Source organism: Grammomys surdaster, unplaced genomic scaffold, assembly GCF_004785775.1.
Source record: "Grammomys surdaster isolate TR1022 unplaced genomic scaffold, NIH_TR_1.0 126546, whole genome shotgun sequence".
Lineage (NCBI taxonomy): Eukaryota > Metazoa > Chordata > Mammalia > Rodentia > Muridae > Grammomys > Grammomys surdaster.
Window position 1 is genome coordinate 3,632,559 of NW_021621338.1, and position 26,478 is coordinate 3,659,036.

A 26,478-nucleotide genomic window follows, 5' to 3' on the forward strand; every position below is an offset into this window, starting at 1 on the left:
TCCCCTGCCAGCACCAAGCCCAGCACTGAATCTCAGCCCACTCCCTGAAGAGTGGCTCTGGGCCAGCTGATTGCCTGGCCTTCTGGAGAATGTGTTCAAGGTGAGGCCACTTCTCATCTCCCAAGGATCAACAGACTAGAAGGGCAGAGGGGAGCCAGGCTGAGGAGGGAGGCCAGAGAGGGTCCTCCCAGTGGTCAACATGATCAGCCTACAACATACTTCCTTCAAAAGAACCTTTAATGCTTTCTGCAGCTGCAACTGGGCGGGCCAGGGGTCCGGAAACAGTGCTCACCCCTGACCCAGAGCAGCCTCAGCTTCCTGGGTGGGGATCTCTGGGTAAAAGGCCAAGAGGCTGATCCTTGGTGGAGGAATGTCAGAGACACTAGAAACCCATGGACCCCAAAAAGAGTAGAGGCCTGAGAGGGAATGGAGTGTGGCCAGGAGACCTACTGAGCAGTCTTCAAAGCCCTCAGCTTTTCTGTACACACAGGAAGGGCTGGGGTGGTTATCCCCACCCCTTACCAACAAGGGAGTGAATTAGAGTATAGAGAGAAATGCCAGTTAAGACTTCAAGGAGCCCTGGAGGGTCTAAACCAGTTCAGTGGATACCTGGGAATGCCACTCTAAAACATAAATGCCATCCCTATGGCCAAAGTCAAGGGTAGCCTGTTTGGAAGGAGGCAGGCCAGGCCCTCACCAGGCCTGGGAGGTTCTAACGTAGGCAGTGGCTGGCTGTCTGAAGGGTGGGAAGGGATCCCAGAGGGACTTGGGATGGCAACTTCCTCAGAGTCCTACATAAACACATAACTGCTCCAGCTCCCTGGGGGAGACAAGCCTGAGGTCCCCTCAACTCCAGGCCAGCCTCCTAACTGCAGATAGAGGCAAAGTCAGGGGAGGCAAACACTACCCTGATATTAGCAGCCCCTAAAGGAAGCCCGTGGGATCCTGACCTACACTCTCTATCGAGAGGCAGGCTCCGGGATGAATGACACCCACTAACAACGCTTACCTTTGGCTTTTTTGTTTTTGAGACAGGCTTTTGTGTATCCCCAGCTAACCCTGAACTTACTTTACAGTCATAGATGATCTTGAACCCCTGATCCGTAGCCTCTACCTCCTCGGTGTTGGTATCACAGGTATCTACCACCATGCCCAATTTACACAGTGCTGGGGAAAGAACCCAGAGTTTTGTGTGTGCCCTGCAAGCACGCTGCCAGCTGATCCATACCCCATACATCAAAGCACTTTAAATCAACGAATTCATTTAACCTTTGTGTTCATGCCATACTGTCCCATTTTAGAGAGGAAACTGAGAACACAGTAGATAGGAACAGCTGCCATAGATAGGTCTCCAGCAGTCTGGCTCCGGCCTCATGCCCTCCCTCTGTCTTGCTTTATACTTTGGAGGAAAAGCAGCATTGTAGGCTTATAGTTCTTCAGCAGGCCTGTCCCAAACCTCAGTCCTCCAGCCTCATTTGGCACCAAAAGCCTCCCATTGAACAGCCAGGGAGCACCAGTGCAGCCAGAAGACAAGCAGACTGATGATAGCGAAGAACATTTGCAGCTGATGAGGCCCACATTCACTCCAAGAGAAGGCTGGGAAGGTCCCTGGAGAAGCTCCCAATGGCAGAGAGTGGTGAGCTCACCGACGCCCTCCTGTGGCCCTCATCTGGTCGGATCCCTGCATCCACCCTTCTGCACCAGTCCCTGGCTGCCTGGTGCTCTAGCCTGAGCTGGAGCTCAAAGCCCTAAAAAGGCAGGGAACACACAGCCTAGCAAGCCCTGCAGGAGGAAGGCTGGGGACTCACCCTGTCCCTTCTCATCACTGTTCCAACTCCTCCAGGGAAACCAAGGTGAGGACAAGAAGGGAGATGGCCAAGAGCCACAGCCTAAGCAGAGAACCAGCCACCCTAGAGCCTCCAGCTGCCAGCACAGGGCGTCCATTGAGGCAGCACAGGCTATGTATGAGGCAGGCATCCCTGCCACCCCCACCATTCCTTTCCCAGCTGGCTTATGCCCACACCTCTACATGCCTAATAGCTCTGGAAAGCTAAAAGCCAGCCAACCAGGGAGCCATGAAGCCAGAGGCCTCAGGGGATAATGCTGGGGACAAAGTAAAGGCCTGTCCCTCCCCAGTGTCTAAAAACAACCTTCTCCCTCCCCCATGCTCATGCTCCTTTCTGATTTGTTTGTTTGTTGTTGTTGGGGGGCAGGGCCTGGCTGTCATCTGGTACATCTCAATCCTCCATCCCAAAACCTCAGTTTCCCTTCCTAGGGTCAAGGAAACTTAAGTGAGAGACAACAATGGACCCGCAGCTCAGTGTATGGCTCCACTCAGCCCTCACATTCCTCCCTGCTTCCCCATCACTGAGTCCCTCCTGGCTGTAAACAAGGGATATAAGTTAGATAATGAGAAGAAGGAAGCCAGAAGGGTGAGAAGTACTGCCATGATTAGAGGCAAGCTGGCTGCGTCCAGAACCTCAGGAGCAAAGGGGCCACGGACATCCACAGAATTGGCTGTGGGGAGAGGCAAGCTGGGTTAGGCAGGCTGAGCCAGAAAGGATGGAGCCCAAGGAGAGTCCTAAACCCCAGGGGAGGCCATCAGGATGCCCCACCCCCAGCACTGAGTTTGGAGAAGTGTCAACCCCCACTGCTCCTCCTTCCCAGGAAAAACAGGTTTGAGGAGGCCACAGGAGGTCACCTATTCCTCTCCTTACCCCTCCAGAGAGCACAACAAATGCCCTTGGCTTGTTCCCTACCTCCAACATACCCCCAACACACTGGCTATTACACAAGCCACTTGGTGAAGCCTTGACAACCCTAAAGTATTTGTAAAGGGGGAAACTGAGGCCTCCCCTGGCTTCTGAATCTCAGATTCTGGCATCTCTGCTCACAATCTCCAACAGTGAAGAAGGCTACTCTAGCTACAGGGCAGAGTTTCAGAATGCCCAACATGGAAACCACCCCATGGTTTCCTCAGACACTAAAGACCTGTGGCACATGCCATCCCTTCCCCTTTATCCAGTGTCATAGGGCCGCAGGATCCATCCAGCCTTCCAGGAGTTAACCACAGGGCCAAGCAGAGTGGCCAAGAGGAAGCACTTCACAACAGCAGCACAGGAAGCAGCTGGGGTAGACCTGGTGGCCAGTCAGCTATGGGTGCCAGGGAGAGGCACATGCAAGCACTCTCTATTCCCCAGTGCAGGCAGGGAGGGTGAGTCCCCACCCACGCCCCAAGCCTGAAGCCACAGTCTTGACCCCCCATTCCAAGCCCCTATTCCAGAGCCAGAGAATTCCCCAACTCTAAGACTCCCAGGACCTCAGCATCCCCAGAGACCTTAAAGGTCATCTTTCTCACCACATCTCAGCGCAGGAATCCTTCCACAGTGTCCAGCTTGTCCAAACTGTCCCTTGGGACAGGTCACTCATTACCTTACACCAAAGCCCTCTCTCTCTCTCTCTCTCTCTCTCTCTCTCTCTCTCTCTCTCTCTCACCAGCAAGAACTCCCAGAAGCCCCTGATCAAACCCTCATTCTTCCAAGTCAAATCTCCATCATCCCCGATCCTCCCTTGCTCCCTGAATGCAGTCTAGCAATGCTGGTGCTCCAAGAACAGCAGCCTCTCAGCCCACTAGGCTTTTAGGTCTCCCAGGTACCTCCTCTCAGTCCACTCCTCCTGGGCTCTAAGGGAGATAAGTTAAGAAGTATGGGGTGAAGGCTAGGAAAAGAGAGCTAGAGGTTCAAGGCCGGGACTAGGGAAGTCTGAAAGGTCCCTAGGCTATCTCCTATACTACCCAAGAATCCTCAGATTAAAGTCCTCCCCAACTCCTCACCACTCACCTACCCTCCCCAACCTCTCTTCTCAACTTCTCCATTGACCATTTTGGGAACCCAGTGTTGGTGCCATGGAGGGCTCTCCCATCCTGCTTTGGGCCACATGGGTTGTGACTAAAGATCCTTGGGCTGCAGTAAGCTTTGAGACTTGGGGAAGAGCTGGGGTCTAGAAGACAAGGGCTGCCGCCAGCTGGCAAGGGCAGGAGGCACTGGAGGCCAAGTCTGAGCCACAATGGTCCCCACCCCACCTCCAGGCAGCCTCAGGAAGGGGAAAGAGCCCTCCCTCCCACCCCACCTCTGCTAGGCCACACTGAAGGGCTTCCAAGAGAGAAGCCCCTGTCCCCAAACATTAGAACCCTACTTTCCAGCTGTCCCTCCTGTTCCCACCACAACTGCCTTCCTGACTTCATGATTCTGGAAACTTCTCCAGCCAATACCTATCCTGTCCCCTAACCTATCCCACACCCCTGCTGAGAGCCCAACCCAAGAGCCCAGCAGGCTTCTCTGCCTGACCCCCAACACCACTGTCAGTTTCCTGTACTAGGACACGGAATAGCCTAAAAACATCTGGGCTGGCAATACTGGCCCTGGTTGAGGTTAGATCTGGGAGGCTTCTCCAAGCCTTGTAAGGGGTAGCAGGCAGGGGACCAGTGTAGGGGGACCCTGTGTGTTCATTAACCACCTGGATTAGACATTTCTGCCCAGAGGGGTAAGGTAGGAATGAGCCTACTGGCTGGGGGAGGGGCAAGGGACACACATGCCAGGCTGTGCCCATTGAAAGGGGGAATGGGGTCCATATAGATGGGAGAAAAATGATGTTCGAGCTTTTGACTTTAACCCCCTGCAGCCAGCCCCTCCCTGGCAGTATCACACAGATCTTCGGGGCAGAGAGAGTGCCCCCAAAGAGAGAAAGGTATCCCAAAGAAGTTCCTGCCACTGGCAGGGAAGACTCATGCCTTCCCACAGTCTTCCACCTCCTGGACCCTGCAATGGGCAACAAGTGAGCAGAAGAGACCCTCTCCTCTATCTCTTTGCCTCCGGTAGTCTGCAGTCCCTCCCTGCTCCCAGTTGTATAAAGCCTTGCTAATACCAGCAACTTAGCAGAACACAAAACTCTTCCTGGAGCTGGCTCAGCGCTTGTAGGGGCAGCCGCGCCCCAGACATCCCTGGCCGACTTCGGGAACATCTGACAGCAGCAGGGCTGACAAGTTGGCTCCCGAGGGGCTAGCTTAGTCTGGAAGTGTAGCAGGCAGGAGAGGGACTGACCTTACCTTCCCCAAGTTCAGGATCTGAGGCTGGCCAGACATCAGTGCATGCCTACCGCTGGGCTGTATCTCTGCACCCTTGCACATTCACACACTCCCAGACCGCACCCACTCACCTTTCCAAAAGAGGAGCCACTGGGTGGCAGGCCAGGGCGGTGGGCAGTGGCAGGGCCAGCGGCTGGGCTGGCAGGAAGCTGGTGGAGAAGCGGTGAGTGAGCTGGCCCAACAGGGCAGAGGTAGCCGAGCCAGGTCCCAAGGCCGCGGCTAGGAGCGAGTGAGCGCGCCCAGGGCGCTGCCGGCTCCCTCCAGGGCGGGCGGCCTGGGGCACCGCCTCCTTCCCGGAGTCAGCGCGTCGCCCCCCACCGCCGCCTCCTTTAACCCCTGCTACGCTCGGCTGCACAAACTGTGCTCCACCAGGCCCATACCACTGTGCACCTGGGCAGGCTAGCTGTCCAGCAGCTTCCTGGGGGACAGGCCGGGGGCTTGGGGGACAAGGGTGGGAAGGGACAGGTAAGAATCAAGAGGTTGAGGAGCCCATAGGAAAGATACAGCTGTGAAGCCATTGCCACAAAGTTGCAGGGGGTGGTGGTGGTGGTGGTGGTGGTGGTGGTGGTGGTGGTGGTGGTGGTGGTGGTGATATATAGAAAAACAAGCTGCAATTCCAACACACTTGGGTACCAATTCCAACCATCTCCCTTGTGAACTTTTTCCTTGGCTGTCAAATGTGATGTGATAATCCCTGCTTTTTTCCCCCTCCAGGAGTGAGTTAGGACATATGTGATCCTATATTCAAAAGTCATTGGAGTAGGGTTCCGGTTCATAAAAAGCATGCTTCCAGGCTGGAGAGATGGCTCAGCGGTTAAGAGTACTAACTGTCCTTCCAGAGGTTCTGAGTTCAATTCCCCAGCAACCATATGGTGGCTCACAACCATCTGTAATGGGATCTGATGCACTCTTCTGGTGTGTATCTGAAAACAGCTACAGTATATTTGTATAAATAAAAATGAATAAATCTTTAAAAAAAAAAAGAAAGCATGCTTCTTTAAAATGCATCCAAAAAAAAAAATAGGATGATGGACATGTCATACAATCATACCTGTGTTGTTTTCAACATCCCCTGTGGACACCAAACCTGTGGTTAATCAGATCCCTTAAGTGAAAAAAAAAACAGTGTTTGCACAAAATTTGTGCACAGGATCCTGCGTGATTGATCGACAGATAAGATCTCAGCCGGGCTGGAGTAGCCGTGTAACCAAGTATGATCTTGTTTTTCAAATCCTTGCCTCCACCTTTCAAGCGCTGGAATTACAAGCATGGGCCACCGTGCTTGGTTTTACATGGTGCTGGGGATTGAACCCATGACCTCCTGCATGCTAGGCAAGCTCTGCTCCACCTGAGCCACATCCATCTGCTTTGGATCCCCTGTAGAATACTTGTAAAACCTCGGACTGTATAAACACTCTCTGTAATGAGCAGTTGTGCTGAGCTGTTAAGGAAGAATGGCAGTAGCCAGGCAGTGGTGGTGCACGCTTTTAATCCCAGCACTTGGGAGGCAGAGGCAAGTCTGAGTTCGAGACCAGCCTACAGACCTGGTCTACAGAGCGAGTTCCAGGACAACCAGGGCTACACAGAGAAACTCTTGGGGGGGGGGGGGGGAAGGAAGAATAGCAGTGATATGAAGTCTGTACTTGTTCGGGACAGTGACAAGTTTCTTTCCAAATATTTTCAATCAGCAGCTATGGACTCTGTGGAGAAGAACCCACCAGTTTAGAGGGCTAATTATGTAGCAAACTGCTGAATCTCAAGAACCCACCAATCAGTACAACATTCTGTACCTATGAAATGTGTTTATACTAAAAATAATGAAGGAAAAGGCACTTGAAAAGTTTGGATCACCATGTATATGACAGAAGCAGACAGAAGGCTCCTGAAAATGCTAGAGTTAACTTTTGTTTTTTTAATCCCACTGTGTTGCCCTGGCTGGAACTTGCTATATAAACCAGGCTGGCCTTAAACTCACAGAGATCCTCCTGTCTCTGTCCTTGATCCTGACCCTGACCCCGACCCCGACCCCAACCCTGTCCCAAGTGTTAGGGACAGTCAGCTTTAGCTGTCAATTTGACACAACCCAGAATCAATCACCTGAAGAGATTCTCAGTGAGGGACGGTCTACATTGGGTTGGCCTGTGAGAAAATTATAAACAAATCAGTGGGAGATTGTCCTCATTAAGCTCACTGATGCGGGAAGACCAGGTTACTGTGAGCGACACCATCCCCTAGACAGGAGGTCCTGAGCGGCATAAGGATGGAGAGATGATGGAGTCAAGCACAGGCAAGCAGGAACGTGCATTTGTTTCTCGCTGCTCTTGACTATGGATGTGATGTGACCAGCTGTTTGAAGTTCCCGCCTTGACTCCTCCCCAACTGGAGCTCACACTGATCCTCACCCCAAACCCCAGCGGCCTCCTCTCTCTCCCGTAGGTTGATTTTTGTTAGGATATTTTCCCCAATAACAGAAATGAAACCAGGACAGAAAGGGAGAGTCATTTGTCACACACCCGCTGCATGCCAGACACTTGAAGAACACTCTGCCTTCATCCACCCCATTATCACAGCTGAGGACAAGAGCCTGAGAGGGGTTAAGTGGCATGACCTGTCAGAGACCAAGCAGGGCGGGCAATGTCAGGAAGGAACCCTGATCCCAAGCCCTCCAAGGTGTGTGTGAAAGGTCCATGCCTTCCCCGTGTAAGCTAGGCACTCCAACCCTGAGCCTCGGCGTCCTCTGATGTACGTTAAGTTTACCTCCAAAGGACTTGTTTCTATTTATTCAGCCAAATCCTACCCACCCACCTACCCCACCCTGCTTCAGTTCACACCAGGAGCAAAAAGGCGGTGGCAGGGGCAGGGCAGGGGCAAAGGGAGGGACAAAGCTTCAGAGCACCTGAAGTCAGAGCCACAAGGACCATCAGTGCACCAGTAACAATAAAAACTTTTAGGGACCGATGAGAAGGGGTTGCCTCCTCAAGAACTTATATGGGGAGGGCAGAGAAAGGTGACATCACCCCTCCTCTATATCCTCTCCTCTTTCCTCCAGAGAAGAACCTCCCCACAATGCCCAAGACAGAGTTGAAGTTCTCACACCTCCAAGACCCTCAAACCTACAACCTTGACAGTAGCCTCAATTCATCAGTGCATATATGCTGCCCAGGGATGACAAACCAGGAAAAGGAAAAACTCTATGGGGACACTGGCTGAATCCTCCTCACCAGTCTCATTCCAAGTCTCCCGCTCATTGCCTTCACTCTGGGTCAAAGGTGACCCTGGATCACCTCAGCCAGTCTAATTCCTATTCTCCTGCCAGCACCCACACCAGGGGCGCCTCTGGGTTTGGGCTGCCATGTCCAGTTTAGGAGTTAGGATCCCATGCTGATTCTAGCTCTCATCCCCCCTATTCCTAAGTAGCATACCAAAAACATGGAAGCCCCTCTTACTCTTACTTTTAGGTCCCAAGAGCGCCTGTCTCCTTCTCTATACCCACATGACAGTTTCTCAACTGACATCAGTCCCTGGCGCTCCCAGCTCTCCCTCAGACAGTTCCAGGAGCTCTGAGTAATAGTCCCAGCTTTCTCTCCCTCCCTCTCTCTCTCTCTCTCTCTCTCTCTCTCTCTCTCTCTCTCTCTCTCACCCCTGTCTTCCATACCTTGACTTCCATACCTTCCTCAACCATTTCCCTTTTTCCCTATCAGTACTCAAACACAACTGGGCTTCCCACCTTCTCTTCCGTCAACAGCATGGCTGGGGCGGGAACTCCATGACATGACCCCTTACTTCTAGCTGAAAGCTAGGCAGCGATGCCAAACTTTAGCAGATATAGGAGACCCTTCTTGTGATCTCCAGTGCAGTTTCTTTTACAGGCTGTTTGTTTGAAAAGACAGGGTCTCATATGCACTAGCTGGCTTTGAACTTGCTATGTAGCCAGGGATGTTTGTCAATATTTCTGATCCTTCTTTCTCTGCTTCTTGAATGCTGGAATTCCAGGTGAGCGCCCCCATGTATGGTTTATGCAGTGCTGGTGACCAAACCCACACAAGCTTTCACACAAGGTAGGCAAGGCGAGCCAGTGAGCGCTCGGTCAACTGAGCTACATGCCAGCCCCTTCGCTGTAATTTCTATGGTCACAGGTTTAGGAATCTTGCCATTCTGAATTCTGAGCAGGACCCTCTTTGGGGACAGGGAGGTGATTAAGCCCTTACCTTCCTGGTCGCTCTCTCTGTCATCTAGCCCTGCCTAATTGTAGGAATTACTTTCAAACCTTTATTAGGAAAGGGGTACCTGGGGTAACAGCAGCGAGGTGGGAGGAAGATGACAGGCCAAGGCCTTCAGGGAGCAGCTGGAGAAATGGTAAATGCAACTTAAGAGGCAGGAATGAGTCTGGAGAGTGGGGAAGGTGATTGGCAGGGACTCCAGCACACACAGGCCGTCTAAGACCACTGCTCTTGTGCCTCCTAACATGGACACTCCTGTGCCTAGAGAGCATGCAAGTTGCTCAGGAGAAGCCAGGTAGCCGGCCGGGTCACACACTAACCCTAGCATGTTCTCTAGGTCACACACTAACCCCAGCAGGTTCTCCACTCTATCCAGCGCCCACTTCGAGCATGGTATGCTCCCAGTGAATGTGAATGAGTGAGAGAATGATGGGGGGATGGCCTGATGGATGGTTGGCTAATAAGTGGGTAAAGGGGACACTTGAAACCTCTAAGTGCTGCACAGCGCTCTACAAGATAACTAGGCAAACGGCTATCTCTAAAGCTGCACAATCGCAGAAAAACCAAGACTGCACGGATTCAGGAAGCATCACATTGATACACAGAGGCCCCCAGATACCTCCTGCCCTCCCCCAGGTCTGTAGCATCGTAAGGGCCCCTCTGAAATGCCCGACCTCCTCCAGTTATCCTCTGAGCCTGCGGAGCTTTCTCTCGATACCTCTGCCCAGCAGCAACCCCTTTTCCCCAGCCTGCATGCTTCCCTGCATGCTTCCCTGTCTGGGTAGAATCTTGAACTCAGAGTCCCTAGAAACCATACCAGAGGAGCTGGAGAACTTGTGAGGAAAAGCTGGCTTTCTTCCTAATTTCTAGGAGCCATCCCTCAGTAAAGGCAGTTTCTGAAAAAGTTGACTGTTCCCTTCTTAACCTTCCCCCCATTGCCTCTCCAAACTACCTAGGTCTTCCCTGCCTCCCCTCCTCCATGCCCCAGTTCCCAGGGTTCCCAGGGTTTCCCAGCCCCCCTCAAGCCAGCCATGCCCTTTCCTCCCTCCCTCCCTCATATCTTCGAGCCCGAATCGCACATCTGGTTCCAGTTGTGGTCAGTCCATTCAGGGGCAGGCCTGGAGGTTTCTCATAAAACTGAATAATAACCAGTGTTGGAGCCCTGTGGAGTTGGGGGAAGGGAGAGCAAGAGGCTAAGTGTGCGCACAGGAGACAGGGTGACAGTGACAATAAGGAGACCAGACCCCAGAAGGGAGCTGGCAGTGCCTGGCACCTAGCAGGACCCATGGGTTGCTTGTCAGCTGAAGAGGGCCCATGGAAAGATATGGCTGGGAAGCTGGGAGCTGAGAGAGGGTACAAAGAGTGGGTCACGGAGAGCCAGAGGAGAAAAGGAACAGAGCGGGCGGAGCAACAGAAAAGCCATTGAGAAGGGCAAGGAGAAATGAATGGTCTATGTCAGACCAGGTGCTGGAACAAGCATTTCCATTGGAAGAAGATGGGACAACAGGACAGAACAGGGCACAAAAGACACAAGAAGCAAAGAAAGCGTAAGGACAGAGCTAGGACACAGATGGGTCAAGAGTAGTGTGTTGGATGCAGTTTACCAGCTTCCCAGCCCAGATCATTGCTGGGTCAATCCAGAACTGTCTGCACGTGTTTCTCCATTGCACTTTAATCAGCATCTAGAGACTGTCTACAAGGAGCCTCTCCCAACCCCACATACACACCATGAATGTCTACGAATGCTCCACGGAGATCTGGGAAGTGGCCGTAGACCTGAGCTCACAGCCCTTCTGTACAATCAGCCAGCAGCTGAGCATAGCCCTGTCACCACAGAGCACAACTGGGAACTCTGAAGGGTACCTGGCCACACACACACCGACATCCTTGGGGTAAGATCAAATGCCCCTATAGGAAAGAGCACCTCCAAAATCTTCCCATGATGAGGAAGTCACCCATTCTAGCACCTGCACCCTACTCTCTCCTCCATCTCTGAGAGGACAAAGGTGGAGGGCACACTTGGGTATAGCTCTTCTTCCCTCAAGGGACAGGGGGCAAGGGACTACTCTGGTCTCTGACTTACAAAAAGCTCGACTGGCTTCAAGCCAGACCCCAGGATCACCCTCTGCATCAGTCACTGTCTGCGCATTTGAGCTGGGCCCCTCCCTCTGCAGCTAAGAATAACTCTGGACTGTCCTCCAGGAGGCTGTCATCAGTGTCTCCCCTGAGAGAGCTCTTGCCAGGGCTCCTTCAGAGGTAACCCCTGAAGCCATATCTATATCACTGTCTCCAAAAGTCCCTTCCTTCTTCCCTTCCAGATGCTGACTTTTCACTTATGGGTTCCTTAGAGCCAGCACCCAGATGTATTTGCATCTTATTTACATATGTTTTCATCATCGCTGACAAGAACCACAGAATTACACTTGGAGTGTGGGGGTGGTGTGCAGATGCTTTCCTAGTCTCTGGTGACAGATAGCACGATCAGGAGATGCAGTGGGAAGCGGTCTGTCTACTGTTCTTCCCCAGTACACACATGGGTGTCCCTCCCTTAAGCCTGCCTCAGTTTTCTGCCAGGAAAAGCAGTTGGATCCATCAGCTTCAGGACCCAGAGTAAATGAAGACTTGGTGCCTCTCAGCTACAGCCTCCTTACCCAGCCTCCTGATGGCCACCAAGCCTCCCTGGATGTTCTTGGGAGCACATTTCCAAGCAGATATTAGTCCTTGGCAGAAGGTAAAGCACAGAAACCCCTGATCTCCCCAGTGAAAGTCAGCTTTAAAAAGCTGGGAGGTCCCCAGGGGCCTCCCTATCTCTAGGGCAGGATTCTGTCATGGGCATCCCCTCCCCCTCCTCCCGTCCCTTCCTAGCAGTCTCTTGCCTGAATCTGGGTCCTTCCAGGGAGCCTAAGAGCCCCACCCTCACACACCACACCACCCCAGCCCTGTAGTCTAAGAAACCCAGATGACATGGGCTGAGGTTCCCAGTCCCTGGAAGGTGTTGGCGGAATCATGGTGACATCCTTGGAGATGGAGGGCCCCGTGGATTCCTAGCCAGCAAAGGGGTGCTGATTAATAGATCAATGTCAACTTCCTGACTTGCCAAAGGGCTCTGTCCTCTGCCCTGGCTTGTTCGACATACTTATCAGTAATGAGGCTGAGGTGTGGGAGGGAGGGGTGCACAAGGGGGCGGGACGAGAGGAGCGAAGCCACCAAACTGACTTCATAAGTGTGTCAGAGCTAGGAAGGGAACTCTTCTCTTGGGCCACTGTCCTCAACAATGGCCCCAAATTAATAACAAACACCAATAACAATTCATTCCAGGAAAATTCAATGATTTAAGGTAAGAAGATCAGTTTTGTTAACAGTAAGATATGGCTATCCTCAAAAGATACCAGTACTTTTGGGTTCATTCATAGAAATACAGAGTTTAGATCCAAGGAGATGACAGTTCCATAGTATTCCATGTTAATCAGACACCAGCAGAAATGTCAGGTTTTCCTTATGTCCTACACCAAAGCATGTCCAGAGGACATCAATGACTCTAATAAATATCCCCCGGTAGGAACACAGGGACCACTCTTTTATTTTAGATGACAAAGATGAAGGTGCATAATCAAATGTGTGAAGATGACCTTGGGAAAGTGAGGTGGGTCTCCACCTCCCACCACCTCCTGTCTCTGCCCAATACCTATGAACCCCTGGGACCCTGGACCCAGTCCCAGTACCCACTGACTGCCCAAGAGGCAGAAAAAGCCAGGAGCCACTACTATAAAGGAGACAGTCTTGTAACATGGCCAGGCCTGTGGGCAGTGGCCTCTGGGGAGTATGGTGGCCACACCACAAGCTGACCTTTAGCCAGGCAGGCTGCAGGGCAGAAGGGAGGCGAAGTGGTCCAGATGGTGGCTGGACACTTGGCTGGGACATACTGTCCCAAGCAAGCCATTGCATTAACCAACTGGCCTCTCACCTTCAGGGCTTCCACTGGTTCCCTCTCAGTAGCCCTGTGGGAATTATCCCCAGCCGGACACCTTCATCCAAAGTCTGAAGTTACCCACTGGCACCAGCCCAAGCCCTGGGTGACTCTCTCTCCCTCTTCTTCTTCCTCCTCCTCCTCCTCTTCTTCTTCCTCCTCCTCTTCCTCTTCTTCCTCCTCCTCCTCTTCCTCTTCCTCCTTCCTCTGCTCCCTCCCAGTTCTTCTCTGGTGGCTTACATTGCCTTCACCCTTTTTACCGCCATGCATTAACCTCTTCCCCTCATCCTACCCTTCCTGTCTCAACATGACCCTCAGCCCTCCAGGGTCCTACTCAAGACCTTGCTCCAAGCTGGCTGTCCAAAGCTGCGATAGGTTTTAGTAAGATCTCACTTTTAGGACTGGGGAAGAGTTAGAGATTTCCTTCCTGAGCACTTTGTTTGGGTCTACCCTACACAGAACAAGTAGTCACTTTCCTCCACCTTCAACTAGGATGCCAGCCCTCCTAACATGAGAGATTCAAGGAAACCTGGCCCTGGCCTGGCACTGAAGGGAAGAGCCCAGGCTTGGATATTGCATGAACTTCCTCTAAAGCCTATCTACCTATTTAGGGGCTGTGTGACTCCAGGCAGATTATTCAAGTGCTCTGAGCACTGAGTACAGGGTCCAGGGCGAAACAGTCCTCCCCTTTCACAGACTCCCTCACCCTGGGACCATGACTTCTCCATCTATCTATCTATCTATCTATCTATCTATCTATCTATCTATCTATCATCTGTCTATCTATGTATCATTTATCCACGTGTCTGTCTATCTATTTATCATCTATCTCTTTAACCCTGTTAATGAATGATCAAATGTACCAAGTGCTTTTCAGATGTCTGACTTCATGACTACTCATTCATTCTAAGCCCCTCGATGGCTCTATGAGGCCTGGGCATGACAATAACCAGCTATCCAAGGGAGGCTGAGAGAGGAGGATCATGAATCCAAAGCCAAGCTAGGCTACAGAATGAGACCCAGCAACACTATCCAAGTGACAGGGACCTCAGGGACTGACTGGCTGGTGCATATCCTGTCCACTGTGGGACCCTCCTTGGCTCAGCAGAAGATCAAACAGCCTCTGCTTGCCCACAGCATTCGAGCCCATCCTGTCTACCTACTGTGGCTCCCATGGGTTCAAACCATGGGATTCAGGTGCCTCCTGAAGTCCTTGTTCTCTTCTATAGAACAACATCCCGACAAAGCTTCACAAGAAACCACGCCTAAACACACACATGCGTACTGTCTCCAAGAAGAGTTGCAGCCCATCCTCTCTCTTAATCCCTGGATCTTCCCACACCCCAGTGCTCTACTGTCCTTCTGGTTTGAAACCGCTCCAGTTGGGCCTTGTCCATTCATCCATCCATCCATTCATCCATCACCGGTTCTGAGAGTTACTCATGGAAAGTCAAACCATCAAGCCATTTTCCTGAAAGCACAGTTGGTCTTAAAAGCAGGAGACCCTGGAGAGACAGACACACAGAAACCAAGCCACATACATAGCACAAACAGTGGAAAGGAGAAAGTAGTCTGTGGTGGAGGAGTCCCTAAGATCTAGAAGCCCCTCTGACCTGTATGCTAGTATATAGTCGCCACAGACAGAAATTAGTATGAGCTCGCTCATGCTTTAGTCTGACTCCCTCCCCTGATGTTGACACTGTCCTAAGCTCAACATGTACAGCTGAGGGACTCACTGAGAGCTGAAGCCACTTACCCAAAGTCAGTAACCATGACCTGCCAAACAGGCAAGGGAAGTAGGACTTGACTTCTAAGACCAAACTCTCCATCTGGCACCATACAATCTTAAAGGTGTTGGAAGAAGCATTAAGAAACAGTTCCCATATTAACTTTCAATACACAGAGGCATGCTTATGCGCGTACATACACACACATGCACACACACACACACATGCACACACACACACATGCACACACACACATGCACACACACACACACACATGCACACACACACACACATGCACACACACACACATGCACACACACACACATGCACACACACACATGCACATACACACACATGCACACACACACACACATGCACATACACACACATGCACATACACACACATGCACACACACACACATGCACACACACACACATGCACACCTGCTTACAGGAAGCAATGGTCATCCTGGCAATGACCAAACTTTAGTCTCTCGGCTTTTTCTTCCTTATAGATGAATTGATATCACCTTCAGATATTTGACTTTTACTCTCGTGAGCTTAAAGGAGGCAACAGGGTGAATGGGACAGTGAACACCTGCTCCCTGCAGGTGGAACATGGCTTAGAATAATTGCGTGGAATGTGGCTCTTCATGTCATCAGTAAGACCAAAGATAGGGTCCCCAAAGCCTAGAAGATGTTCATCAAGCTCACCCCAAGGCCACACAATCAGAATTCAGGCCAACCCTACCCTATCAGAGGAAGGTGAAATTGAAGCCCAGAGAAGATGAATAAGGAATCCTAGTGAATCCTAGGAAGGAACTCTCTGGAACATTCTCCTGGCCTCTGCACTCCACCAATCTAAAGATGAGGTGTTGGCTCCGTAATGGATACAGGAGCCTCAAAACCATGAGGGGCGGTGCAGTTCATAGAACCAGGGTAGATAAAAGATGCTGAAGCCCCAGAATCATCACATTCCTGACTTCAGCGAGAGAGCCAGAGTGCAGCTGGGCAGTAGAGACAAGGGGGCAGCAGCTGGAGCCCCTCCTCTGGGTGCTCCTCCCCAAGGATCCTGTGGGTGACTGCTTCTTGGAACATTGTGTTCAGGCTGTGAGTCTTGGCTGGAGTAGTCTCCCCTGGCATGTCTCCAGCTGCCTGTTTAATAATGTACAACCAACCAGCCATTAACTGCACATTTCAAAAAAAAAAAAAAAGTCAGTGGTTGTTTTTGTTGTTGGTTTTGTTTGGGGGAGTGTTTTGTTTTATTTTCCTCCCTTCCTCTGACTAGTTAGTAATGATTTGAAAAACATGTTTCCAGGGAAGAGCTGGCCTCCAGGACCCTTGGAGACCTCACCTGCCTCTGCTTCCGTCACACTGGCCCACTGTGCCTAGTCGCCAAAGGGCCTGCTCCACCTCCACAGTGCTGGTGACACCCTGGCCTGCTCCCTAGAGACAGATCATGGGAAGTTCTGGCAGGGCTGAGCCAGGATAGAGGAGCAGGACTTGGGGGTGGGGTGGGGGGGGGTTAGTGCTTCCTAGGAATTCCAGAACTGTCTGGTCAGAGTTGGGAGCAGAAGGTGGGAGTTGGCGGCCCTACCAGGTGTGAAGAGCCAGATGACCGATTCTTGTTACCTGGCCTGGGGGAGCAGGGATAATGGGGCCTCCTCCCTTGGTCCTTCTCCTGGGCACCAGCTCTGTTCTCTATTTGAGTTGTAATCCACAGTGGATTCAGGGCTAGAGATAGAGCCAGAACCAAAGCTTTGAGGGAAGCAGTACGCTGCCCAAGAAGGTTCTAGGCTTGTTGCAACCTGGGAGAAAGCCTGCCAAGCTCTCCTCGCTTCCCCAGGCTAGCAAGATGCTGCCATCTCATAACCTGAGCAGGGTGGAGCAGCATGATGCAGGCATCCAGGAGCAGAGCCAAGTTCTCACAGCTATTCTCTGGTCCCCTGAGAGCCCTCAGCCACCATACCTCAGCCCTTCACCGGACCTTTGTTTCCTTGTTATAAGCAAGGGTCCCTCATCCTGCCTAGGAATCCCAGCCAGGAGGTGAAAGCCAGAAGGTAAAAGCCAGTGGTAATGGGGATGATGGAATGATGACAGAGATAGTAGTGGTGACAAAGATGGTGGTGATGATGGAGGTGCTGGTGGAGATAGAAGGTGTGATGAACATGATGGTGGAGATGGGAATAGAGGTGGGGATGGAGATGATGCTGATGGAGGTGGTGGAGATGGAGGTGGTAGAGTTGGAGGTGATGCAGATAGGGGTGAAGATGATAGTGATAAGATGTTGTGGCATCATTCTAAGGTTTTGAGTATGTTCCGCACACTATACTTCCTAGACTTTTCCCAGTCAATCCAGCAAGTAGGAACCGTGACCATCACCATCATACAGATAAACAAAGTGAGCATGGGCAGGTGAACTCGCTCACTAATATCCTAAGCTGGTGAGTGACACAGGCCTTAGAGCAGAGTGACATTAGGCCTCTTTAGGTTTTTGTTGTTGCTGCTGTTTTCACTGACTGTCATGTAGCCTAGATTAGCCTTGAACTCATCTGGTTGAGGATGATCTTGGACAGCTAATCCAGCCTCTCCTCACTAGGCCCCTGGACGCCCCCAAGTGAAGGACACTCAGTCACAGCTACACACCATACATCTCACACACACACACACACACACACACACATACACACACTCATTGTGGCATACATGCAAGCATAAGTACCCACATACTACATACAGCCCACACATTGAAACTCATATATACACATACCTGCACACAGAGGTAGGGTAAAACATGCTCACATACAAGTACATAGTCATGCATAAAGGCCCCAAAAGATCCACAAGAGCAGACACGCCCCCACAGGCCCATGTGTGCACAGACACATACACAAAAAACATACACACATGCAGACCCAATCTCACACTCCACCCCTGCACACACACTCACCAGCATACAAACATGCCCGAGAGCCTTATCCATGGTGGCTGGCCAGGCACAAGCACCCACAGGCTGTCTGGGCAGGCAGAGTTGGACAGGTGTCCAACATGCCCCCAGGGGGTTATTCCTAGGCGAGAAGGCTGCTGGCTAATAATACTACAGTGCATTCCTAGCCGAGATAAGCAGCCCCAAGCATCCCCGGCACGTCCCAGTCTCGATGTCTCACCCCTGTGGATTCCACCCACCCGTAGTGCTGTCCTGGGGCAGCACAGAAGCAGGCGCCGGGACACAGACACTTGGCAGAAGCCTGCCACGAATCCTCTTGACTTTTCCCTCAGCGGGGTCCCTATGGCTGCCCAGGATCCTTTCAGAGACACACATGCAGAGAAGAGGGGACAAACCATACATGCAGTCAAGGAAGGGCTAAGGGAGCCCTTCTGTCCCCCACAGACTACTGACACCTATTACACCACCTCCAGTGCCAGGGCAGAGCCTGGCTCAGGAAGAATATAGGAGCCACTCCCACATAGGGTTACAGGATTTATGCTATGGCCTCCTCATCATAGCCTAACTCCAGCATTGTTACTCCTCAGGTGACGGTGAAGGAAGAGACCCAGACTTTCCCCAGACCTTCCAGCTCCTCAGCCTGGTCTCCTCCATGACCTCAAACTTCCCTTTCTCCTAGACACTCTTGATAGACTGGGAAGGTGAAGGTCAATACTCCTTCTGGTTTAAAAAAACAAAACTGTATCTTATAGGAATTGGTGTTCAGCCATGCAAGCCCTTGTGGACAATAGCTAATCAAATATCAAGTCATTGGTGGTTTATTGGGGGGGGATGTTTGGAGTTACCTCAAGGTGAAAGGGTGTTCCCAGACTATGGCACAAAAGGATATACCCTCATCCCCACCCCATCTCACCTCACAAGTCCCAGAATCACAGAGTCTGAAGGAAACCAAGATAGGGGCTCCTCCATCTACAGGAACAAGAGAGAGGGGACCAAAGAGCTGGGCCCTGGGGAATGAGACAGAATTTAGGGGTATCATGAACCCCAAGGAACACAACAGGAATGGGATGATGGAAGCAAAGAAGTCAATAAGAGGAGAAATGACAAACATGTAAAGATGACAAAAGGACCAGCCAGACCTAAGGAGAAGTGAGGAGAGAACGGAGCCTTGGATCCGTGGATGGGATCTGTGGGTCCCTGTGACCCTCAAGCAGTCTCCCTTACTCCCACCCTACTCTGAGGCTGAACTTCTAAAATCTGAGCGTGTGTGCCTGTGTGTGTGCGTGTGTGTGTGTGTGTATGTGTGTGTGTGTGAACACATGTGTGTATGCACACACACACACAGAGGGAGAGGGAAAGAGAGAGAGAGGTGGGGGCACTCAAACATCAATCATCCCTCCTGGTAACAGAGTTAGTGAGATTTAGAGACATTCTGACACTGCTCAGATAAGGACAGCATGGCCAGAGAAGAATGCCAGCTTCATCAAATTACCCAGGATCCAGAGGGTGGGATGAGAACCTGAATATATGTCCTCAGTTTCCCAAAACACAACCATTCTGGCTAGCAGTACTAAGAAGTGATGTGTCCTGAAAAAGGAAAGGAGAGGAAGGAAGCAGACTGGGGGGTCCCCTGGACGGTGACTTTCCCAGCTCCAAGGACGGCCCATTGGGGGTAAGAGAATCAGACTGGCTCCCTGGTGAGAGAGCAGCACCCAGGCTGGGAGAGCAGAGGCAGGGCTGGCAGTGAACCTGCAGAGGCAGGGGAGCAGGCCACCATGGAAACACAGCTCAGAGGTGGGCTTCTCACGCCATCCCCCTCTTGGCCAATCTCATACCCTGCAAAGCAGCTGGCTGTGCTTCTCAGATCTGACAGACCCATGGCCAACCCCTCCACCACTGCCCACTGGCCATGCTCTGAGCAATCCAACCTCCTTACATGGACATCTCAAGGACTGATGCTCATTGGATGAGCATCCAAAGCAGCAGGAGCTTCCCCTCCCTGCAGACTCTCCCCAAGGTGCTGCTCTACTCCCACTCCTACTCCTCAAGGCAAGCACAACCAAGGCCAGACGTAGACTCCTGATTTCACCATGTGAGAGTCTCCGGGGGAGGGGGAGCATGGAGGAAGGGTGGGAGGACAGCTAGGAATTAGAGACCTGTAGGAGAAAGTGATGACGCCTCGTCAATTGATTGGAAGTAGTTACAGGTGGTAACACAGGTTAGCCTCACAGTAGACCTAGGCTCCAACAAGCATCCTTTCCAAGGCCTTCTGCCTGACCCAGAGCGACTGAGAAAGACAAGACATTTTTAAGATAATCAGTGAAAATTGAACACAGACTTGGTAGAAGCTGATCTCAAGAAAGTATTATTAACGATGTTAACTGGGCTAATGGTATTACCACAATGTTAAAATAAAAGGTCCTTATCTGTTAACAACACACACAGAAGTATTAAAGATGATATCATGTCTGGGGCTTGCTTTAAAAACACACTCCAGCAAAAAGTAAACAAATAAATGTAGGGAGGAGAGGGTTGGGGAAGAGAAGAAATAAAAACAGCACAAAACCAATGGTTGCTGAGCAGAGAGACCAGGGTCATTGTAAGAGTCTTGTGACATGTGTATATGGTTTTAAATCTCCCATTTTAAGGAGGGCGGGGAATTGGAGGCTGGGGTGCATATTAGTTGGAAGAGTGCTTGCCTAGCATGCATGAAACTCTGGGTTTGATCCCCAACTCTGTATAAACTGGCCATAATCCCAGCCCCCTGGAAGCAAGAAGGCCACAGATGCAAAAGAAAAGATCCTGTTTCAAAACCAACAACAATAACGAGAGAATCTCTCTCTCTCTCTCTCTCTCTCTCTCTCTCTCTCTCTCTCTCTCTCTCTCTTGCTCGCACGCACGCACGCACATATGTTCGTATGTAATTGCTGAACAAGTCCACAAATCCTATCCCTCAGAATAAGTAGAAATTAAAAGCCTTTTACAACACCCAGCACTGATACCAGTGTACAACAGCCAAGTTCTGTGGGAAAGAGATGTGCCTGATTATAGCTAGTACACCCACAAATTCTCTTGAGTTTCCGTGTGGGATATCTATGCACAGACAGACCACCTCTACCTAAGCCCCTACCTGCACCCTGAACATGCAAGCATATGGCTTCCCCAGGGCCATGAGCCATACAGAGGAGGCCAGTGGGCGGGCAGCTACATGGAAAGTAAGGAATCAACTGTAATCCCCACCGCCATTTCTCCAGCCGCTCTGCCCCCAACTCTCCATCTCCAGTCCCCAAACCTCTCTCGAAGAAAGATGCCATTGTAGCCACTTCACAGGGGGGAAGGTTTAGTAGAGGGAGGTCCTGGGTCCTAGGCAGCAAAGCTAGAATCTGAACTTGTCTCTCCAATGTTTAAGGAATCTTTCAGATAAACCAGAGATTAGCGTAGCAAGAGCCAGATATTCAGAGCAGGACTGGAGCAAGGATGGCTTCAGAAAGATGACAGAAAGGAAGTGACCTGTGGGAGGCAGACAAGGAAGAGAAAGACAAAAGGACCAGACCATATAGGCTGGGAGAATCTAGAAGCTACCACCCGCATGGGGAAAGTCAGCAGAAAGGGGAAGATCAGAAAGAGAACTGGAAGTTAGGAAGGAAGCATGTACTTAGAGCCAGAAATATGCATCAACTCAGTGTTGGTTCCCAGATCCTCCCGGAAGTGCTAGATGTTAGTCAGATGTGCCCAGTTAGGATGGAGGAAAAACTGGTGTCTTATGTCTCATGGGGCAATATTGATAAAGGGTGTTTTTCTTGCACTCAAAGGCACCAGACACATCCTGGAAAAAGCCTCCTGACACTCGCCTAGGTTCTGATCCTTATCCTTCCAGCTGGGGTGGGACCACGAGGATGTCCCATGTCTCTCAGCCCTGGTAGAGCTTACCCATCTCTCCTGACATCCAATGCCCAAGGGACACCAGGCAAGTGAATCTGACTTCCCATCTTAGCATCTTCTCTCAGGTCTGTGGTCCTGAGTCTGGGTTGACACAGACTGGAGAAAAGCTTAGGCATGTAACATTAGCATCACTGAAGTCCTGTCACCACCCACTTCTTAGCTGTGATACTGGACAAGCAGCTTTACTTCTCGGACCCTCGGATACCCTTTCTCCTCACTCTATCTTTTCGGTTCATGCTAAAACTGGAATAATATTTTTAAAAAATAGCAACTTTTCTCACGGGAGAAAAAGTGGTTAATGTGAAACTTGGTGCCTGGTTGCTTAATAAATAATAAGTATATCTATTATTACTATGATTATTATTCAGATCTGGGCCATCTCAAACCCACCCTTGTGCCCTTCACCACTCAGTCCTCTGCAAAGACTGGCTGAGTGGATCCAGAAAGGTAGGCACCGGCCTCAGACAGGACCAAGGAGGCAGCTAAATGCTCTGAGGGTGGAGGGTGGCCCTGGCCTCCTCAGCCCCAGGAATGTGAGGCGGCTGGTGGAAGGGTGGGGGGACATGCCTGGACGCTGAGGTCAGGCAGTGTGTGTTTTTATCGTCATCCTCACGTGTGAGCCAGAGAGGAGGGGGAGGGGGACAAGAGAAGCAGCTGCAGGGAGCACTGTGTATTACCACACTGTCTGTCCACCATCCAGCCCTGCACCCTCCACCAGGGCCCAAGGGCCCCACCAGACCTTTTCGGCCTCCCCAGTTGGAAGGTTGCAGCTTCCACAGGGCCTAGCCAGAAGCAGGGCACACACCATTCACAGACACATATGCACACACAGACACACATGCATGTGCGAACACACACACACCAGACATTCACCAGGCTGTTCACAGCAGATGAAGTGCAACATGCAAGATTCCCATTGTTCCTGTCTCACAGATAAGAAAACAAGAAGCTGGTACAGTCAGGCCTGCTGCCCAGAGATGCTCACAGACAGGACTCCCAGTCACCAACCCTGAGTCTGGGCTCTCAGAAGAACATAGGAGTGGACGCAATAGACACCTGCTCTTGTGGGCAGAGCAGGCCTCCCCTACTGTTCTACCCAGGGTCAACAGCAGCCAGCAAGGACTCCAGGGTTCTCCATTCAGCCTGTCACTGCCCCTAAGACACACATACCACCAGTGCAGGATGGCCTCACCCTTCCTTGGTCTCCACCCCTAACCCTCTGGAGATACTAAAGAGGACCCAGCAGTACCTCCAGTGCCTTGGGGTCCTCTCAGGCTCCTCCCATAGGAAGGTCTACCTCAGAGTTAAGCCAACTCCCTCTTGTCCCCTGAGAGTGTCCTCTGTGAAGATCAAAAAAAACTACCCGGTTAGTCTCAGTGATGAAAACCACCAGGTGACTCTGTGTGACCATCTCTGATGTCTACCCCTCTTCTATAACTCCAGCCACTCAAAGCCTCAGTCTCCTCTTACGTGAAAGACCACTGGCACACAGTGAAGCGGCAAGATGCTGTTACTATTTGATCTGTAATGTCCCCACAAGCTCATGTTTTGGCGTTTGTTCTCAGCTTGTGAGGTTGTTGGGGTGGCGTGGTTCTCATGCAGATAAGGCAGGGTGAAAGAGTGGGTCACTAGGGGTGTGGCTTTTAAGGCTAAACCCCTCGTTTCTGCCTTGTTCTCTGATTCTTTGTCTACTATAATGTGAACAGCTTCTGCCACACAATACTGCTGACAGAAACTAATTTGTTCCACCACACCGTCCCAGCCATAATGGATTGAAACCTTCTAAAACCATGAACCGAAGTGGACACAGCAACATGAAAGTAACCAATACAGAAATCAAAGTCCTAGGGGTGAAGAGTGATTAGATATATTTGAAGTTCTTCCCATACATGGCGTCTCTTTCTCCCAAGTTCCCGAGGTACCTTTCCAGCCTTTGGGAAAATCAGGCCCTGAAGAACTGCAGTTGCCCAGTCAGAAGGGCAACTGGCTCTCCCACTAGTTCACACCCCAGAATGTCCCTCTGATTCTCTAGGTCACATCCACCACCACCTCAGCATCTTCCTCAAATTGCACTCACATATACGCACATTCACCTGCCACATGATCGCAATTCCTGCCAGGGATCTGTGGTAAACCACCTTGGTCTCTCTGCTTCTCTTTCCCAAACTGATCAGACCAGAAAGAGGAACTGACAGACCACCTCAGTTCTCATGGGAAGGAAGGGTAGTCTAGCTGTGTCCCCAGAAAGAAGGACAGTTACTCTAACTTGGGGTTGTCCCTTCCCAAAGCGGAAAGTAGCTGAAGATCTACCCTGTGGGGGACACTCTCACCCCCCTCCAAACATGGCCATGAAAATTCCGCTGACTCCACACATGCCAGCAATCAGCAGGATTTCTCACATTCTAGGGATGAAAGGAAGGACTGGCTATGCCTAGATCCCATCTAGAAGCCTAGGAACACTAGACCTGAATTCCATATTTCTTCCCAACTTGGCCCTGTACCCTGATCCCTTCCACTCTTGGTGACACAAAACAGCTCAGTTTCCTTAGAGCAAGGGTAAGTATGTATGATGGTGCGTTCTACACCACCTTGGCAGGCTGTTACCAGGGAGTGAATCAAACACAATCTAGGCAGTGCTGTGATGCATAGTATGACATGTGTAATGTGAATGACACCTACAGTCAACCACCTTGCAAGATGGAAAAGATGCATGTGTCTTTGGAAAAGATGGAAAAGATGCATGTGTCTTTGCAATCACGTGGCTGACCCCCTCTAGTCTGCTGAAGGATTCAGGAGCAAATGCTAAGATGTCCTGGGAAATAAAAGACTCTCCAGAACAGAGCGCAGCAGCCCTGTCTGAGTTGGCAGCCCATTGGCAGGCTGCACATGCCCTACACTTGCCAGCTGCAGTCCTGAGAAGCCTGTACCTCATAATAAGCTCCTCAACAGACTGGGCAAATTCGGCTATCTTGGGTGTCCTGACTCCATAAACAGCCAAGCACTAAGAATCATAGACCCTCAGCAAGGCTCTCATACCACAAGGAAAGCATGCAACCCCAGACTGCAGCCTACAGGGTAAAGGCCATATGGACAAAAAGAGGCAACCACGTTGCCAGGGAATAAGTGGCAATTCTTTACAATGAGCAGGTGTAGACGTGATGGAATAGACAATCAAGGCAAACCGAGGCACATCTTCCAAGTAACTGGCCAGCCCTTTGACACAGCTGAAGCCATGAGCAACAGAAGAGATGGAGGAGCGTTCCTAGGCTAGGAGATCAAGAAGACACGAAGCCTGTTGCATTGTGGAGTCTCTGACTGGATTCCAGGGCAGCCATGGGAATGCTGGCTGAATCCTACTCAGTTCTGTTTAGTAGTATCTGGTAGTATCTAGTATTCTGTGGTAGTACCAGATCAATGGGACCTCTCTGTTTTGACAACTGTGGTGAAGTTGAGTATGACATAACATGGCATAGTGAAAGCGGTAGGGAAATTCTGAAACCCTTTCACAATTTTTATTTTTTTGTAAATCTGAAATCCCCAAAAAATTAAAGTTAAAAAAGTAGGTGAGGAGTGGGGCCTGGAAATATGGCTCAGTCAACAAGCACAGGGACCTCATTTCAATCCCCAAAGCCCACATAAAAGTGTCCCCACTAATGACGTGTACATGTTCCCCAGCTCTGAGGAAGCAGCAACAGAAGCATCTCTAGGACAAGCTAGCCAACCATTCTAACCTTATTGGTGAAGTCCAGGCTAGTGAGTAATCCTGTCTGAAGGATGGTGTTCAGGAGGGTGACACCTGAGGTTGTCCTGTGTCCACTACATACACATGTGCACACACAGAGACACGTGTGGGGGCGCACATACACACACACACACACACACAATTTTCTAAAAACATGGTCCCAGACTAGAGTTACAATAACCAGAGGACAAGAAAGGAACAAGTCTTTAGAGAGAAAGAACTCAAACCAAGAAGTACCCCACAAAACCCCAAGGTACCTCAATGGAGAGGTCCGATCTATCTATACACTGCCCACGGAGCATAGCAAGCACACCTGGCCTGAAGACGGCCTAACACAGGTATTCCTGAGCTGGTACCCTCAGACAGCCACCTTAGTTACAAATCACTGGCTACAGTGCACCGTGCATTGCAGAATACACTCTGCATCTCGATGACTTCATCCACACTGAGATCCTTGCCAGCAGACAAGTTCATCAGTGAGAACCAAATCACTGCAGAAATGGCCCAAGGCCACTCCTTCGTCAGCAGAGGCAGGAAATAAACCAGCGTTGACTCTAACCCCCAAGATTGTCAAACAAGAGACCAGTTGCCGCCGATCCAGCCTTCCTCTCCATGACACAGCTGCTGAGAGCTCACCACCTCATAAGACCCAGTGCCATCACTCTTGGGAGGACAGGGAGCCTTAGGAAGAAAATGAGGACAGTCTGCAGCCTCTGCCTCAGACTCCACAGCAGAGTGATGCCGACAACCACCGGCATTTATCTTCTAAGCATTTCTATATGTATCAATT

The 26,478-nt window shown here is 51.0% G+C and overlaps 1 protein-coding gene across 2 annotated transcripts in view; it reads right to left on the bottom strand.

Moving 5' to 3' along the window:
• Tns1 (tensin 1) overlaps window positions 1–26,478 on the bottom strand; it is a 158,163-nt gene that overhangs the window by 121,213 nt on the left and 10,472 nt on the right. Inside the window, exon 1 of one of the 2 annotated variants that reach the window (XM_028760679.1) lies at window positions 5,215–5,378. The exons of the other annotated variant lie outside the window; for it this stretch is intronic. The gene's annotated coding sequence lies outside the window, so the exon portion shown is untranslated. Of the gene's footprint in view, window positions 1–5,214; window positions 5,379–26,478 lie in introns of those variants that run through there. 2 annotated transcript variants of the gene reach the window in all.